Raw genomic sequence first — 17,457 nt, forward strand, 5'->3', positions numbered from 1 at the left:
GTTAGTGTTTAGTCCAGGGTGCACTACGTGGAAGTGAGGTTGACTTTTGGACGCCTACGTGGAAGGTCACCCCTTACACCCCCATAACTGACGAATAAAACATGTGAGTGTTAATAACAAGAAACTTGCTAGAGAACGAAGCGGCATAGTTCAATTACAAAGGAAATAATGCACCCCTCCCCCGTAGTTGCTTGGAACTTTCATGGGCTTGAAAATATTTAGTTCCCTATCCTTAATATACTATTCTATACTTAAATTACTTAATTTTCTACAAAATTATATAGCGGCATAGACGTCCAGAAGGAAGTGCAAGGATGGTCGCCACCCCCTCCCCTTCTGGAAAATAAATGTTGACATAAAAGTACCTATTATTTCAGACGTCTTAGTTGATTTCAGTCACAGTAATTAACATCCATTTTTATAATAGGGATGTAGGAACATGATAATTTCATACTCAAGTGATGTTTTCTGAGATGGCAACATTATTACGGGGTATTATGCCTCGTTTACTCGCCTGATAAAAATTCATTGTTTGCCCCTCGCTGGAAGAAATCTGCGGACGACCCCTTGCCCCCCAGTCCGCACGCCTATGCCGCCCCTCCGCCCCCGAGAACGTTGTTCATCCGCTACTATTAGATCATCGGATTTTGTAGCATATCTTCTGGTTTCCCAAGGAACAATCTCCCGATTTTTTCAAGTCTGACCTGGCAACACTGACCCGAGTACAGATAACGGCAGGGAAGGTGCGCGATCGCTTTTGATGGAAGGTTTTATTCCTTGTGGTCGAGCTATACCAACGTTCGAGCAGCGTGTACTGCTTCGCTTTGGCCAATAGATTCGCCCGGCTTCTCTGACGTTTGCTCCACAGGAAGCTGGGACAGGGTATAGGAACCTTTCTTGAAGGGACACTCACAAAGAAACACCCAGGCCGAGACTAAAACCTGAAACCTTCGTTGGCGAGGGAGGCAGGAAAGGGACATATTCATGACATCTTAATAATAAAAATGAATTACTTTAATCGCGGTTACTTTCGTCAAGTTACAAGTAACATTTAGGTATGGAAGGAAATTTTCGTGCTTCTATATTTTCATATCTAACGATGTGGGGTTAACCATAATTAAATGAAAATCAACTAAATATTTTAGAATTGGTAGTGAAAAATTAACAGCCAACATTAAGTTGTTTGAATTTTAATTTGTGTAACGTTAAAGGAAACTTACAGGTACATATAAAGAAATTGCAATTGTTACTATGTTACTTTCGAAAAGTAATAGATTTTCGAATGAAGTAAGTGTGACTGGGTTACTTTGGCTAATCTTATAGTTGAAGTCCTGATTCGAACGCCACTTTACTTCAAAGAAAGTTCCGAAGGGTCACTTTCCCTCTGTCTAGTCCACGTGGAGCCCAGTATAACGTCCCTTCAAACCTTTCCCACCAATAGCGTCCGTTTTAGGTACTCACAGTACTTGTTAAGTCCACGTGGAGCAAATGAGATGTTCAGTTCCTTTAGGGATTTCTTAACCTGCGGTTGCGGTTATCTTTGCTAAGTTGTGTTATTGTGCTGTGTTATTTTTTCTTTTATGCAATGTGGTGACTTTGGGAATGTAACGTTGTCGCAGTTCGTGTTGAACGTCTGAACATTTCAGGTAATAGTGACAACAGCGCTTCTCACAAAAACAGATGCTGGCTCGAAACCAGATACGCGTGCGGTCTGCTTCTTGTCGAGCTATGTCAAAGATACAGAACTGGCGTTCGAATCAGGACTTCAACCATAACAGCACTGGTCTGCGCCACGGGGGTTGATGGGGATAAAACTCCTCCCAAAATTTTGAGAAAATTATAAAAATCAAATGAAAACAGTAGAGAACTCGAAGGGGGCACTTAAGACGACCCCCGATTACCACTTTGAACAACTTTCATGGTAATTACTACGGGCCTCCCCGATGACGCAGTGGTAGCGTCGTCGCCTTGTGATCAAGGAGTGCAATCATAGTGGTTGCAATGATAGTGGTTCGGGTTCCACTTTAAACTGTAGGTCCAGTCCTGATTAGCCTTACTGTGCATAGAGTGGACTTAAAACACCAAATCAATAAGAACACCATTAAGCCTTGTTTCCATGATAACCAAAAACTCAATATGCTGACCAAGGCAGAATTTATTTTACTTAAAACATAAACAAAACGTTACGTTTCAACCTTCTAGCAAGGTCTTCTTCAGACTCTGTCCATTTCTTTTAACAAAACATGAAAGAAAAGGAAGGGAAAAGGTGCAGATATATCTTCCTGATTTGTACCTTATTTCATTTGTACTTGGTACAGAGTCTGAAGAAGACCTTGCTAGAAGGTTGAAACGTAACGTTTTGTTTATGTTTTAAACAAAATATATTCTGCCTTGGTTAGCATATTGAGTTTTCTCAAATCAATCAATCAATCAAATCATGGTAATTACTAGTGAAAGGATTTTAAGGTGCAAAATTATGGTCTGAAAAGGAAAGAATGTTTTAAAAAAGATGCGAAAAAAAATGTGCTGATAAAATGCCTTTATTCACAGCTCTCTTTTTCTGCGCCTTCTGTATATAATTCGCGCGGACCGCATAGACAACTGTGGTTGCGCGCGGACCGCTGAGAGAACTGTGGTTCTGCCGCATAGGTTTTGTTGAAGTTTGTATTTCACCTCACGTGTTTGTGCTACATTATCTTGGGAACTATTGGGACTGCAATGATTATATTATACCATTTTATAGCTCTCGTTCTGCTCTACAAAATGAGACTATAGGATTTTATGTAGCTGCACAAGAAGAGTGAAAATCATGTATTTTTCTTATCAAGTTTTTTTTTTTAACAAAACATGAAATAAAAGGACGGACAAAGGTTCTGAAGCAGCAAAGAGGGGGTGAAAAGGGTATACATGTTCTAATCTCACGAAAAGATGCAACAAAGTGTGTTCATTTTACTAGATTTCATGTCCTAAAATACTTACATGTATCTCAAACGTTCGGTATGGAAAGAGCTATATTTTTGGAAAGGTGCTGCCTACGCTAGTATGTAACAGAATTTATTTTTGAATTAATTAATTGTAACTCAGTTCCTTTCGAAAATGAAGAGAGCTTCCTTCTGGTGAGAGTGTTCTACTATGATTCCGGAAGGCTCGGATCGGCGACTCACGCTGTTGGCATTCTAATCCTGACCACTGAACCGTGCGAGTCATCCATTCACACGCCGTGCATTGTTATGTGGGAGATGGGCGGGGGTATGACACTGCAGGTATGCAGTCAACAGGATACTCTTGCATGCATTTTATTTCCATTCTTAGTACATACAATGGGTACGAGTTTTCTAATCGGATTGTGTACGGGAAATTTTTACCTTGAAAACCCAGTCACTGAAAGCATTTAGTCGAGATAAACATGTTCATAATTTCCCATTTAATAATAATGAAAGAGCCGGCCTCTGTGGCGTAGTGGCTAGCACAGCAAGCTAAGTCTCGTGTTCGTATTTCGGCCTCGGTACGGGGGGCAAGGGGAGGCAGTTGCCCCCTAATACTGTCAATTAGAAATTTAATGTAGTGGAATCTTATCGCCGTTATTAAACAATACTATACTCTCAAAGAAAAATGAGATATTTTCATACCAATGAAAGTTCAAATCAATGATGTAGGGGATACATTACACTTTGTTGTCTAACTTTTTTCTTGTTATTAACAGTCCATAAAATATCTTGTTATTAACATTCCTACACGTAGGTGATCCAACCTCAACTGTAACATGTAACTTCAGTTTATTTGTAAAATTCTGCATATCAGTGGCAGTGATTAAGGAGAAAGCGGGCAGTTGCGCCTCCAACCATGTGCTCTCAGTGCTAAGCCTTGTCTAGTGAGAGAAAGTGACATCTCCGATGGCGCAGTGGCAGCGTCGTCGCCTTGTAATCAAGGGGTCCATGGTTCGTTACCCTGTGGAAGCGCACAGTGGTTCGGTTTACACTTTAAACTGTAGGGCCAGTCCCGGTTAGCCTTACTGTGCATAAACGTGGACTTAAAACACCAACTCAACCAAGAGAAAGTAAATTTCTCTTACCCTCCAACTGGACTTTCATCAATGATTTTGCCACCCCCTAATCAGAGGGTCTGCGCACGCCTATGCATGGAGTGTAACCTTCATTAATTTCATCATATGATTACTCATCATCATAGTCGCCATTAGCCAAAGGTGGCAGAAAAGCCACCCTAAATAATACAACATTAATCAATAATAATGAAAGACTTGAACTGTGACCAAGAGACCTCAATCTCATCGAACGTGAAGCCGGTTTCCGTGGCGGAGTGGTTAGCACATCGCGCTACGACGCGAAGGGTCCCTGGTTGGAATCCCGGCCTAAGCATGGATGTTTGTGAGTGTCCATCCATCAATTTCATCATGTCATCACTTATCTCCATCTTTGCAAATTAGCCAAAAGTGGGACAAGAAGCGAAGTAAAATAAAATCAAATTAATCAATCAAATCAATCCATCATCGAAATTGAAATCTACTTTGTGCTCAGGTGGGCTAATTGGGACTAGCCCTACTGTTTGAAATTAGATCGAACCACTGTGGAACGTACCTCTGCTGGGAACGAAGTTGTGGCCCGTTGGCGGCACCTTACTATACTACGCTATTGGAGAGTCTTTTCTAAAGCTAGGTAGGTCTGATGACGAATCTTAGTGCCCTGCCAGCAGAAAGTGAAACTTCGAAGTAGGTTCGGCCATACTGAAAAGGTCAAAGGCCATGAGCAGGGATCGAAGGTGTGGTAACACCCTTCCTATAGTCCAGACCTTTCATATTGCTATTTCAGTGCGTTCAGTCTTGTGAAAAAGAACCTTGCAAGGCGGCGATATCGTTCAGATATGGAAGTTAAAAATGCGATACGAGAATGACGAAACGAGAGCGAGTGGGGGTAGTTCTAAAATTATACAGGGTGTCGTTCTACAACAGCGACAAAATTTCACAGAGTGCAGAACAACTTTTTTTCGGAACATTTCATTCGTTAAAGTCTCGTTTTGACCCTATGAGACCACGAAAAACATATTTTTTCTATTTTATAGGTATGCAGCCATGCCACTGTCACATATTTTGTTTGTAGGAAAACATGTTGTATTTTTTTAAACGGTATGGAAACATTATCGTACCAGCGAACATACCAGCACAGTGAAGTCGTATGGTTCAGCCCTCTCCATTAAATCATGTAAAGAAGGATTTCGTAAGTTTTGTTTACAGGTATACATACTCCAGAAGACATTTCTTGCTTTTATTAGTTACACAGTTAGTCCGTAGCGTCTGGGAGAAAATATATCTGTTAGTGGCAACCTCGAATCTGTACCGTACGGCTGAATGAATGTCAGGATAGGCGATGCCTTTTGTTTAAGGCCCGTAGCGTAGAAACAAGCTTAACGAGCAATACGTTGCTGTGAAAAGTTGTTGACCTTGATGTCCTCTGCATGCTATGAAAATTTGTCGGTTTTGTGCAGGGACACCCTGTATATTAAATTAAAGTAAATTAATTTACTCGTGACTTACAGATTACAATTTCATAATATCATTTGCGTGTGTGCTACTACGTGAGACCTTTAATCAAGTGGAATTTCCTACCCAACAAAATACATAGGACAATAAAGTGTGACGTACACAAACTGCGTTGCTTTTCTTTGAAATAAAGGACCATAGATGGCAGCATGCAAGAGGAACAACGGTTATAAAAAATGCTGCATAAATAAGTTTGGAAAGTGGGTAAGAGATGGCACCACCCAGGAGAACTTATACGATTGTAAATAGAGACAACGGAAAGAGCAGATGTGATGAAATAACGATTGTATATATTAATACTAATTATAAGGAAATAAATAAATAAGTTTAAAATAATAACAGGATATAAATAAGGAGATAAGGGGAATTATCATTCAGTAATGACATAAGCGATTAATATACAAAAGTAAAGAAATCGAATTGCAATTTCGATTTTGTGTCTTTTCCGGTTCCCACGAACTGAGAGTTTCGTGCGGCTTTTGGGTTGTTTTCCCCAGGTGTAGCGCCATTTCTCGGCAGCACCCAAGCACATTTGGATTCGCATACATTGTAGCTCCAAGTTAAGGTTAGCGCCGGCCAGGCGGCGATCTTTAACTAACCCCTTTCTCTTTGTTTATTTGGATGATCGAGATTTACGTCAATTGGTATAAAGGGATGCCAAAGAAACGAGGAAGGAGGAGAAATAATACAACCTCCAATTATCAATTATGATCCATTGGGTCTTTTGCACGACGTTTCTAAACAAGAACGTGGATATAAGTTGCAGCACATAGATATACATAACGTTCCAGGGAGTGTATACAAAGATATAAAGGGAAGCTCATTTAATGATCCACGGACAAAGAATAATCCAGATAGCAAGGATATAAAATGTTCCTTAGAAAAATCAAGGAACGAAACAAAAGATGTAAATAAAGAGTAACGAAAGGATGAGGAATAAAGATGTAAATATATAGAAGACGGAATATTAGCGATTATAAGAAGAAGAAGCCTTATTAATTGCAAGAAGAAGGCAATTGAATTATTAAATACAAGGAGAAGAAGATTCATTAATCATAAGAAGAAGACGCCATATTAATTATAAGAAGAAGATGCCATACTGATTATAAGAAGAAGAGACCATAAGAAGAAGATGCCATATTGATTATAAGAAGAAGCCCGAAGAAGATAGGTTAGAATTAATAAAAAATAAAAATAGAAGAAAATTACTGTATGAAAAGACTTCAAAAGTTATTTAATATTTGTACATAATTAATCAAAAATATAGTACGAATTGTACCCTCAGTAGTGGGTCAAATCTGTTGTTTCTTTCCATATATTCGTAGTGTTAGTCACCCTGATCTGTGCCCAGAGGTATCTCATTGTTTCTACAGTGTGCTAAGCTGGCAGATGTTCATGTGAGAGGACGTGGCAAAAGAAAAGCTTTAACAGCAAAATGCAACTTTCTCAGCAGCTGAATTCATTGTTCAAAATGATTTCTATGATCGCTGATGACTCTGCTGTTAATATTTTCCTGTAGTCTTCCTTCAAAGCGACAATTCTTGTTTCTTTCTCGTATATCTGAAATAGAAATAATCAAGAAATTCAGAAAGTTTGGTACACGTTTGTCTCATATGCAATAAAAAATAACCACAGTAGAAATTCGGATTTATCTTATAAAGAAAATAACATTTAATTCAACTTATTTTTAATGAAGTTAAAACAAGCCCTATATGTGCTACAGAAGAATATGCAACCAAAGCCTTTAAATCAATTTGACGAATAGAAGACTAATTATTCAAATACCAACAATTCTAATCCCAAATCAAAAGATGTTATACTTAATAGCTAATCCTTCAATACAAGAAATAATCCGCAGAATACCATATCCACCAAGCTTTAATAACGCCCCAGCTAAAATTATAGACCCACTCACTGGAGCCTCAACGCGAGCCCTAGGTAATCATAAATGAACCAAAAATATAGGTATTTTTACTAAAAAGGCAAAAACTATACTAATATATCAAATTAAATAATTTACATTAACATTAATATAGTTATATATATATATATATATATATATATATATATATACACACACAACCCTCACTTTATGATTTAATATAAAAATGCCAACTGAAAGAAGTAAAGAAGCAAGAAGTGTATAAAAAAATAAATATACTCCTGATCTACCCGCTCTGGCTGATACCCCCACTAAAATTAAAAATAAAGTTGGAACTAACGGCCCCTAAAAAAACAAATGAAACAAAAAATTATAAAAGTTGATATTAATAATAATAATAAAGTAATTAATAAAATATAAATCTTCAAGGATAAAAACAATTAGATATAATGCCGTCTCTAGCCACCATTATTAAAAAAAATAATTCAAATACTAAATAAAACTAAAGAATAAAATATTACATCCAGCCCAATAAAAATATTGATACCCCACACCTCCATACCAACTCACACTGTTGATAAAAACAAAAAACAACCAAAAATAACAGAAACCTGAGCCACTATCGATAAAGAACTATTAAATCTTAAAAGGATTAAAAATATAAAATAAAAAATATATTTTAACGCCTTAATAGCACGAAAGAATTAAAATAATCATTACCATGGGTACGTGTGACTGACACTATGATAGATAACACTGGGGAACAAAAAAAAGATTTTATTTTGCGGCATAAAGTTTAATAACAGTTTCAGCACACAAAACAGCTGTTATTGCCAATTGTATGATTGGTTCAGTTGAATTGACTCCAGTTATAAAAATAAACACACCATGGAAAATGTAGGAGGTACAATTACTCTACGCTTTTCTCGGTAATATCAAAATTTGATAATTGGCTGAAATTCCTATTAAGAAACTTATTTATTTATTTGTAAATTGTTGCTAGGCAACTTATGAAGCATCGCTAGGCAATATATCGGACACTCAACAAACCTTAAGGAAGAATACCAAAACATAAAAATGGTTTTAGAAAAAAATTGAATATGCTGAACATAAGTGGCTCGTGTGTGTGGATTTGAAGATGGTGATTTTTTTACTAGGACAGCAAAGTGGGTACACAAAGTATCCCTGTTTCCTATGTTTGTGGGATATTCGTGCTAGAGAAAAGCATTGGGCGATGAAAGTTTGGCCCCCAAGGGAAAATATTAGTGGGAAAAGCTAATATCATTCATGAACCGCTGATAGGGACAAAATCATCCTTCCGTCACTGAATATTAAACTTGGGTTGATAAAACAGTTTGTCAAGGCCTTAGCTACGAGTGGTGATTGTTTGAAATATATATGCCACACTTTTCCAGGACTAAGTATTGAAAAATTGAAGGCAGGAATCTTTGACGGACCACCACAAATTCGTACACTCATAAATGATGCCAATTTTACAAGTTACATGTCTTACATCGAATCTGAGGCCTGGCTAAGCTTTATGTCCGTCGTCAAAAACTTTTTGGAAATCACAGAGCAGAAAACTACCGGGGTGTAAGGGGTACCTTCCACGTAGGCGCCCAACAGTCAACCTCACTTCCACGTAGTGCACCCTGGACTAAAGACTAACGAGGCTCTGGCGACTGGCACTATGGCCAGTAAAATTTTGTGTGTGTTGTCCTGTTTTTTTGTCCGTGTGTGTGCGCTGAGTGCCCGTTTACAGCCTCAGCTTTTAACAAAAGTCAGAAGATTTTAAGATTTTTAGTTATGCAACGTTAGAGTTGTTATTTGTAATAGTAAGGGGCTGGCCCCCGTATAATGTGACGGGAGCAAAATAGCCTAAGTGATGACGCTCCCACAATTTCAAAATTCAAATTAAAAAAAAAATCAGAAAACTACCGCGATATAGTTGGAAATATGTTGAAAAATTTTGAGAAATTTGGAGCTAATATGAGTGTGAAGATACATTTTCTACATAGCCACATTGACAGATTCCCTGAGAACCTTGGTGATTTTAGTGAAGAACAGGGAGAAAGGTTCCATCAGGGTATAAGGATAATGGAAGAAAGGTACCAGGGACGGTGGGATCGCCACGTGATGGCCTTCTACTGTTGGAGCTTACAGAGGGATTGTCCTCAAAAGCAATACAGCAGGAAATCGTATAGAAAACGTTTCACATAGTTTGTTACTTCATTGTGTACATATTTCCTTAATTATTATGATCATAGGCCTATATAAATTTATTTTTATAATAATGATTGTAATCACAAAAAGAAATATTAAATTGTTGTTGGAAGTTCGTTTATATGTATGTCTTATGTTTCCGCCATTTTGGTTTAGTTGCATTTATTTCATAAATTAGAGCCAATTCAGGAAATATATTATTATATCATTATTCAGCAGCATGAAATTGCCCTAAATTCGCTCTCAAACACTGTGCCGCAATTTCACTGTTCCCCAGTGTAATCCAAGTGCTCCCTCACATACACAAAATGAAGGAAATAATAAACAAAAATAGGATTCTTCTTGATTACTAATAAAATAATAAGTTATATATAAATATAAATACAACACAATAAACACACGTCTTAATAAAGTTACTAATAAATGCCTACGCTGAGAAATAAACTATAAAAATCTAATAAATAATTAATATAAACAATACTCTTACCATAAGTTTTTTTTGTTTAAGAAATACAGTGGTCTTGTAAATCACTAACGAATTAATATTTTTTATAACATCAAGGAGGACATAATAACATCACCAATAACTCCCAAAGCTAATATTCTAATTGAACTACCCCTTGATATTAAAATCCAATTAATATTAATTACTATTATATTATTAATAGCACTAATAATATTACAAATAAAACATCCCCTATCTATAGGAATTACACTAATTATACAAATTATTACTGCCTGCCTAACAATATCAACATTTATAAAATCCACATGACTGTTGTACCCGTATTTCAATACGTGCACACTAGTATCAATATATAAATATATCATCTTCTACATTTATTATTATTATCGAACATTCAGCACGACTCCAAATCCTCGTCAGTTTCGGAGAAGCCAAGCAAAGGTCATTTGCCTTGCCCATAAAAGGCGACGGCTATATTTACGCTTTCTCTCCCAGAAGCCCCTTTGTCTCCCCAAGGTGAAATATTTCCATTCTTCCCCTCAACCAACCCCCTCCTCCAGCCAATAGAAAGTGGACATGGACAAAAAAACCTAACCCAACGGTGAATTTTGGCGGTTCAGTGTGCGTCTATAAGCTAGACAGAAGAGTCGGCGTTGAGAATTCAAGTGACAAGTGTGTGTCTAGAACTTGTGCCGGAGAATCTGTGATAGAAGTGTTGAGGATTTGCCTTGACAAGTCTTTGTCGAGAGGTTGCTCTGAGAGTCCGTGTAAAAATGGTTATAGTGAATATCATGTATCTAGAAGTCAGTGTCCGTCAATGCTGAGAGCATAGCATTTAACCCTGATTTACGATGAACGGGATAGTTTTCGTCACAAGATAAACTATATCTTTTTTTCATATAAAAGTATATATGTAACTGGTCAGTGTACAAAAGACAGACGTGAACCGTGACGTGTGCTTCGGCGGCCTGACATATATGTAGGAATCGTCACCGGAGGGCAGCGTTATTGACACCACGGACAGTTGGGACAACCAGGGTCCCTAACGACAGACAATGGAGACATCAATACACAGCGCCAGGACATCAGTGTAAGTGTGACCGGAATTGAAATTAAGATGTGGACTTGCAATTCTCATATCATGTAGAGATTCTTAACATAATACATACTCACATATCACAGTCCATCAATCAAATCGCTATAATTTCATATGCAACCCCATCCTTTTCCCCATCGAACCCTGGACGGCTTCGTCCCCAACCGCCTATTGTTCGGCTTCAACCAAGCGGCCCAGGGGGGAAAGAGCTAGCCTGTACGGCCACACTGTCCTATGTATTGTTTCTAGTATTCCTAGGAGGAATTTTAGTTCACTTCATTTATACAACGAGACTCACACCAAACGAAATATTCAAGTCAAGAATAAAATTATTAATAATAGGTGTAATCCCAACATCATGTCTATTGCTATTAATAGCAATAGACCCATTATTAACACCCTCCATATTACAAAATATAGATACACACACAACCCCATTACTAGGAATAATTAGAATTAGACGATCAACTGTATATACCCCCATTCTTATAGAACATAAAAACAAAAAGACCCCAAATAAAAATTAAATAATAAAGTATGATAAGGAAAAACAACCCAAACAAGTAAAGACAAAAATAATCGAAAAACTGGAGATATATAATAGAGGTAGTAATTTCTCAAAGTAGGCAATGTCTGTTCCTTAGCAAACAACCTAATTGCATCAGCACAAAGTTGAAAAACACCACAAACCCCAACCCTATTAGGACCCCTACGAATTTGAATATATCCTAAAACCCTACGCTCAAACAAGGTAAAAAAAGCAACTCTAACCAAAATACATACAACTAAAATAATAAAAGAAATAACTCTAATAAACCAATATCATTTACTACCGTGCGTCCATTTCGATCTTCAGCCGAGAGATCGGGAGAAGCGTGGCGGGCGGCGCTGACGGAGATGCCGACATTTGCGGCCTGCAATGCCCGCTTCTATTTATGGCCTATGCAGACATTTATATAAATATTGCAAAACGAGCACTAACCTGTGTTATAAGAGTACGGTTTTAAATTTAGTAGCTTAGTGGCTGTATGTGCCGATGATTTTGACACGCCCACCTCTTGTGAAACACGGCGTAGAGGTTTGTTTGGAGAACGTTCTAACGCTGCACCAATTTCATCGAGTTTTGCTTCGGTTAGAATCCGTCGTTTTTGCTTAGGTGTTTTAAAATTTAACGATCCAGTTTCTCGTAATTTAAGGACAAGAAGTCTAACCGTATCTCTGTGTGGAGTTGAAACACCAGGGAATTTCTGTACAAATTGTCTACACACGTCTCGACACGAGTCTGTTTTCACGTACGTGTCATACATAAAAAATCTTTGTTCTAACGTGAACCTTGCGGCTGGCATTCCAATCGTGTCACTGACACAACACACATACACACTGCAATAACACAAAGAAGTAACTGCAAGTAACCAAGAATAACACTCTTGCGCACAGTACGAAATTAACACGCTCTTGGTTTACATTGCTCGCCACTATATTCACAACTCTGTCTTCATCTAGTCGCGAAGGAACAAAGAAACTCGAATTTCCGGATTGCAAGGAAGCTCACGAAAACCATTCACTTTTAACGGTTTCGTCTGCAGCGTAATCTTGATACAGTGTTGCACATTCGAAACCTCCAAACGATTCCCATGGCCACAAAACTCTTTCAAGGATATAAACTTAAGCAGGACGTTACTGGTCAAAACTATGATTAAAATTCTTTATTATCTGTGGCTCTTAACATCGTTTCTATAGCGTATTTATTTGTGTATATAAGAGCAGAACTTGGATGAATTACAGAAAAACTTTTGCGTGTTATAACACAGGTTAGTGCTCGTTTTGCAATATTTATATAAATGTCTGTTTATGTCTATAAAAATAAGCGGGCATTACAGGCCGCAAATGTCGGCATCTCCGTCAGCGCCGCCCGCCACGCTTCTCCCGATCTCTCGGCTGAAGATCGAAATGGACGCACGATATAAGAAAGTACTTATTATCTTCATTTTTGATTCCTAAATTGAATGCACTTTTCTGCCATCACAGTAATTATTATTAATCAATATATCATATATAATACAAACATTTGGTACTTTTGTACTAAAACATTTAAAATATTAAGCTATAGAAACCAACCTGGCTCACGTTGGTTTGAACTCAGATCATGTAAGAAATTAAAGGTCGATCAGACCATCAAATTTGAAATGCTACACCCAAATGATATCTTAATCCAACATCGAGGTCGCAACCCCTCCTGTCGATATGATCTCTCAAGGAAGATTACGCTGTTATCCCAAAGGTAACTTATTCTTTCAATCATTACTAATGGATCCAAATAACAAAAATCATTGATTGATTGAATTGATTGATTGAATTGTTGTTTTAAGTCCACTTTATGCACAGTAAGGCTAATCGGGACTGGACCTACAGTTTAAAGTGGGATCCGAACCACTATGCCCTGTGCCTCCACCGGGTATCGAACCCGGAACCCCTTGAATACAAGGCAACAACGCTACCACTGCGCCATCGGGGAGGCCCCAAAAATCATTGAAAAATTAATAAAAAAAAGAGTTAATTATTATCTTCCCATCACCCCAACAAAATATTATCTAATGTATAATACTAACCAAAATAGTATTAAAACAAAATAAAGATCTATAAGGGTTTATCGCCCCCTTAACAAAATAAAGCCATTTCACTTTATAGTAAAATTATATATTAATTAACCAAAGACAGTACATTCCTCGTCCAACCATTCATTCTAGCCTCCAGTTAAAAGACTAATGATTATGCTGCCTTTGGGCAGGTTATACTTCATACAAAACCATGAAAAGATGTTTTTGATAAACAGGCGAGAATAAAATGTTTGCCTAATTCCTCTAATTAATTAATTAAATATACTAATAGAACCATAATTTCTAAATCCAACTAATTAAAATACATAATTAGGTAAATAAGTAAAACTCAACCAAATTTTTAATAAGCCCAAATAATTTATAACAAAATTATAAAAAACTAGCAATCTCCAAACCAATAAATATAATACTTTATTATAAAGTTATCAACAATATATTAACCAGAAGCCCAACCCCCAAGTTATAACTAACACTAATATTATAGTATAAATTAAAAAAAATATTAAAATGTAAAGCTATATTAATTATAGTTCCTTAATAACTAGATATAAAATAAGTCGAACAACATTTTACTACAAATAATAATTTTAACAGAATAATATAACACTTTCACCTTAAAATTAACCTTACTATACCTGCCGCAAAATTAGTTTGGTATTGACGCTTGGGAAGCACGTGTTGAAATCGGGTCTACGTCACTGCGGAAGGGTGGGTTGCTGGCATGCAAGCCAATCAAAATCTTCCCAGTGCTTCACCCAAGGCCCTGGTTACCTAGCAACAGAAAACGTTTATCTCGGTGTTGCCGCTTATCGGCGATTCTTCCTGCGATCAGTTTTCATGTTGTTGGGAGAGGACGTGTTTTTTGTTTGTTGCGTTGCGTTCCTGTGATATTTTAACCGATCCGTTTGTTTAGTGTTTATTGAATTTAGAGTATTCTTTGTTGTATATAGCGTGTTGTTTTAGTGTGTTATTTTTTGTACATAATTTTCTGTGTTCTGCTTGAGTGTGTCGTGTGCTTGTGGGAATAATGCCAAGCACAGGGGGCAATACTCGAGATGACAATGTACAGTCACGGACACTTCTGGGTTGTAACGACCCTATTGAAGAAGCACTCAAGCAAGCCATCCTTGTCTGACCACCAAGCGCCTTGTGACTAGACAACCCAAATAACATTGTAATTCTGCGGCTTGTATACCAGTCACGGCTATACATTTCTGTAAATTGAGCAGTGATGCCAAAGAGAAATACGAGATGAAGATTGTCGGAAGTAATGTCTCGTGTTCTCGACATGGAATAATACTCGGTCCAAGTTACGTTCCTTTATTTAATGTTGTTTGGTAACGAACCTGACGGACTGGGTTTATATTTTCACTCCTTGCGTTACACTAAGTTCTATATTTTACAGTTATATTAATGCTTTGAACGAAAATAATACCTAGAACAACATCCAACACACGTTCACACCACTCTTGTCACACACATGCACGTGAAAATGCACGCACAAAGCTAAGTTTTAACTTCCAAGTGAATGTCCAAATGACAGTAAACGGAGAAGCATGATGTGCGAAACGTGTGATATTTCACAGAAAGAATGCGTCTATTTTTGACATACGTCGTTTCTATTAATAGAGAATGAGACAATCATCAGAAATTAAGTTGCATTTGCTTTTTCATGTGCTGAGGATGGAAACAGAATGATTGGAAAAAAGAAAATGTAGTGCTATTGATAGTGTGTTGGTTAGCATGCAGAGCTTTCATCAGTGAAGCCTGAGTTCGATCCGCACCATGGGAAAACTTTTTTTATTATTTTCTTGCAATATAACACACTAAAACAATGGAGTGACGTAGACCCGATTTCAACACGTGCTTCCCAAGCGTCAATACCAAACTAATTTTGCGGCAGGTATAGTAAGGTTAATTTTAAGGTGAAAGTGTTATATTATTCTGTTAAAATTATTATTTGTAGTAAAATGTTGTTCGACTTATTTTATATCTAGTTATTAAGGAACTATAATTAATATAGCTTTACATTTTAATATTTTTTTTAATTTATACTATAATATTAGTGTTAGTTATAACTTGGGGGTTGGGCTTCTGGTTAATATATTGTTGATAACTTTATAATAAAGTATTATATTTATTGGTTTGGAGATTGCTAGTTTTTTATAATTTTGTTATAAATTATTTGGGCTTATTAAAAATTTGGTTGAGTTTTACTTATTTACCTAATTATGTATTTTAATTAGTTGGATTTAGAAATTATGGTTCTATTAGTATATTTAATTAATTAATTAGAGGAATTAGGCAAACATTTTATTCTCGCCTGTTTATCAAAAACATCTTTTCATGGTTTTGTATGAAGTATAACCTGCCCAAAGGCAGCATAATCATTAGTCTTTTAACTGGAGGCTAGAATGAATGGTTGGACGAGGAATGTACTGTCTTTGGTTAATTAATATATAATTTTACTATAAAGTGAAATGGCTTTATTTTATTAAGGGGGCGATAAACCCTTATAGATCTTTATTTTGTTTTAATACTATTTTGGTTAGTATTATACATTAGATAATATTTTGTTGGGGTGATGGGAAGATAATAATTAACTCTTTTTTTTATTAATTTTTCAATGATTTTTGTTATTTGGATCCATTATTAATGATTTAAAGAATAAGTTACCTTAGGGATAACAGCGTAATCTTTCTTGAGAGATCATATCCACAGGAGGGTTTGCGACCTCGATGTTGGATTAAGATATCATTTGGGTGTAGAATTTCAAATTTGATGGTCTGTTCGACCTTTAATTTCTTACATGATCTGAGTTCAAACCAACGTGAGCCAGGTTGGTTTCTATCGCTTAATATTTTAAATGTTTTAGTACAAAAGGACCAAATGTTTGTATTATATATGATATATTGATTAATAATGATTACTGTGATGGCAGAAAAGTGCATTCAATTTAGGAATAAAAAATAAAGATAATAAGTACTTTCTTATAGTAAATGATATTGGACTTATTTATTAGAGTTATTTCTTTTATTATTTTAGTTGTATGTATTTTGGTTAGAGTTGCTTTTTTTACCTTGTTTGAGCGTAGGGTTTTAGGATATATTCAAATTCGTAGGGGTCCTAATAGGGTTGGGGTTTGTTGTGTTTTTCAACCTTTTGCTGATGCAATTAGGTTGTTTGCTAAGGAACAGACATTGCCTACTTTGAGAAATTACTACCTCTATTATATATCTCCAACTTTCGATTATTTTTGTCTTTACTTGTTTGGGTTGTTTTTCCTTATCATACTTTATTATTTAATTTTTATTTGGGGGTCTTTTCTTTTTATGTTGTATATACAGTTGATCGTCTAATTCTAATTATTCCTAGTAATGGGGTTGTGTATGTATCTATATTTTGTAATATGTAGCAATAGACATGATGTTGGGATTACACCTATTATTGGTACTCACTTGGGCTGAGTCGACCCCGGAGCCGCTCGGGATATTTGAAAAAGCTCCACAAACCACCGCGGGTCTCACGCGTGGAAGTCAGACGCCCCACCAACTGGACTTTGTGCAATTCATTTGCGGTATAATTGAAAGACGGGCAGACTTTAACGGCAACTTCGGA

Source organism: Lepisma saccharinum, chromosome 15 (genome assembly GCF_977018435.1).
Source record: "Lepisma saccharinum chromosome 15, izLepSacc3.1, whole genome shotgun sequence".
Lineage (NCBI taxonomy): Eukaryota > Metazoa > Arthropoda > Insecta > Zygentoma > Lepismatidae > Lepisma > Lepisma saccharinum.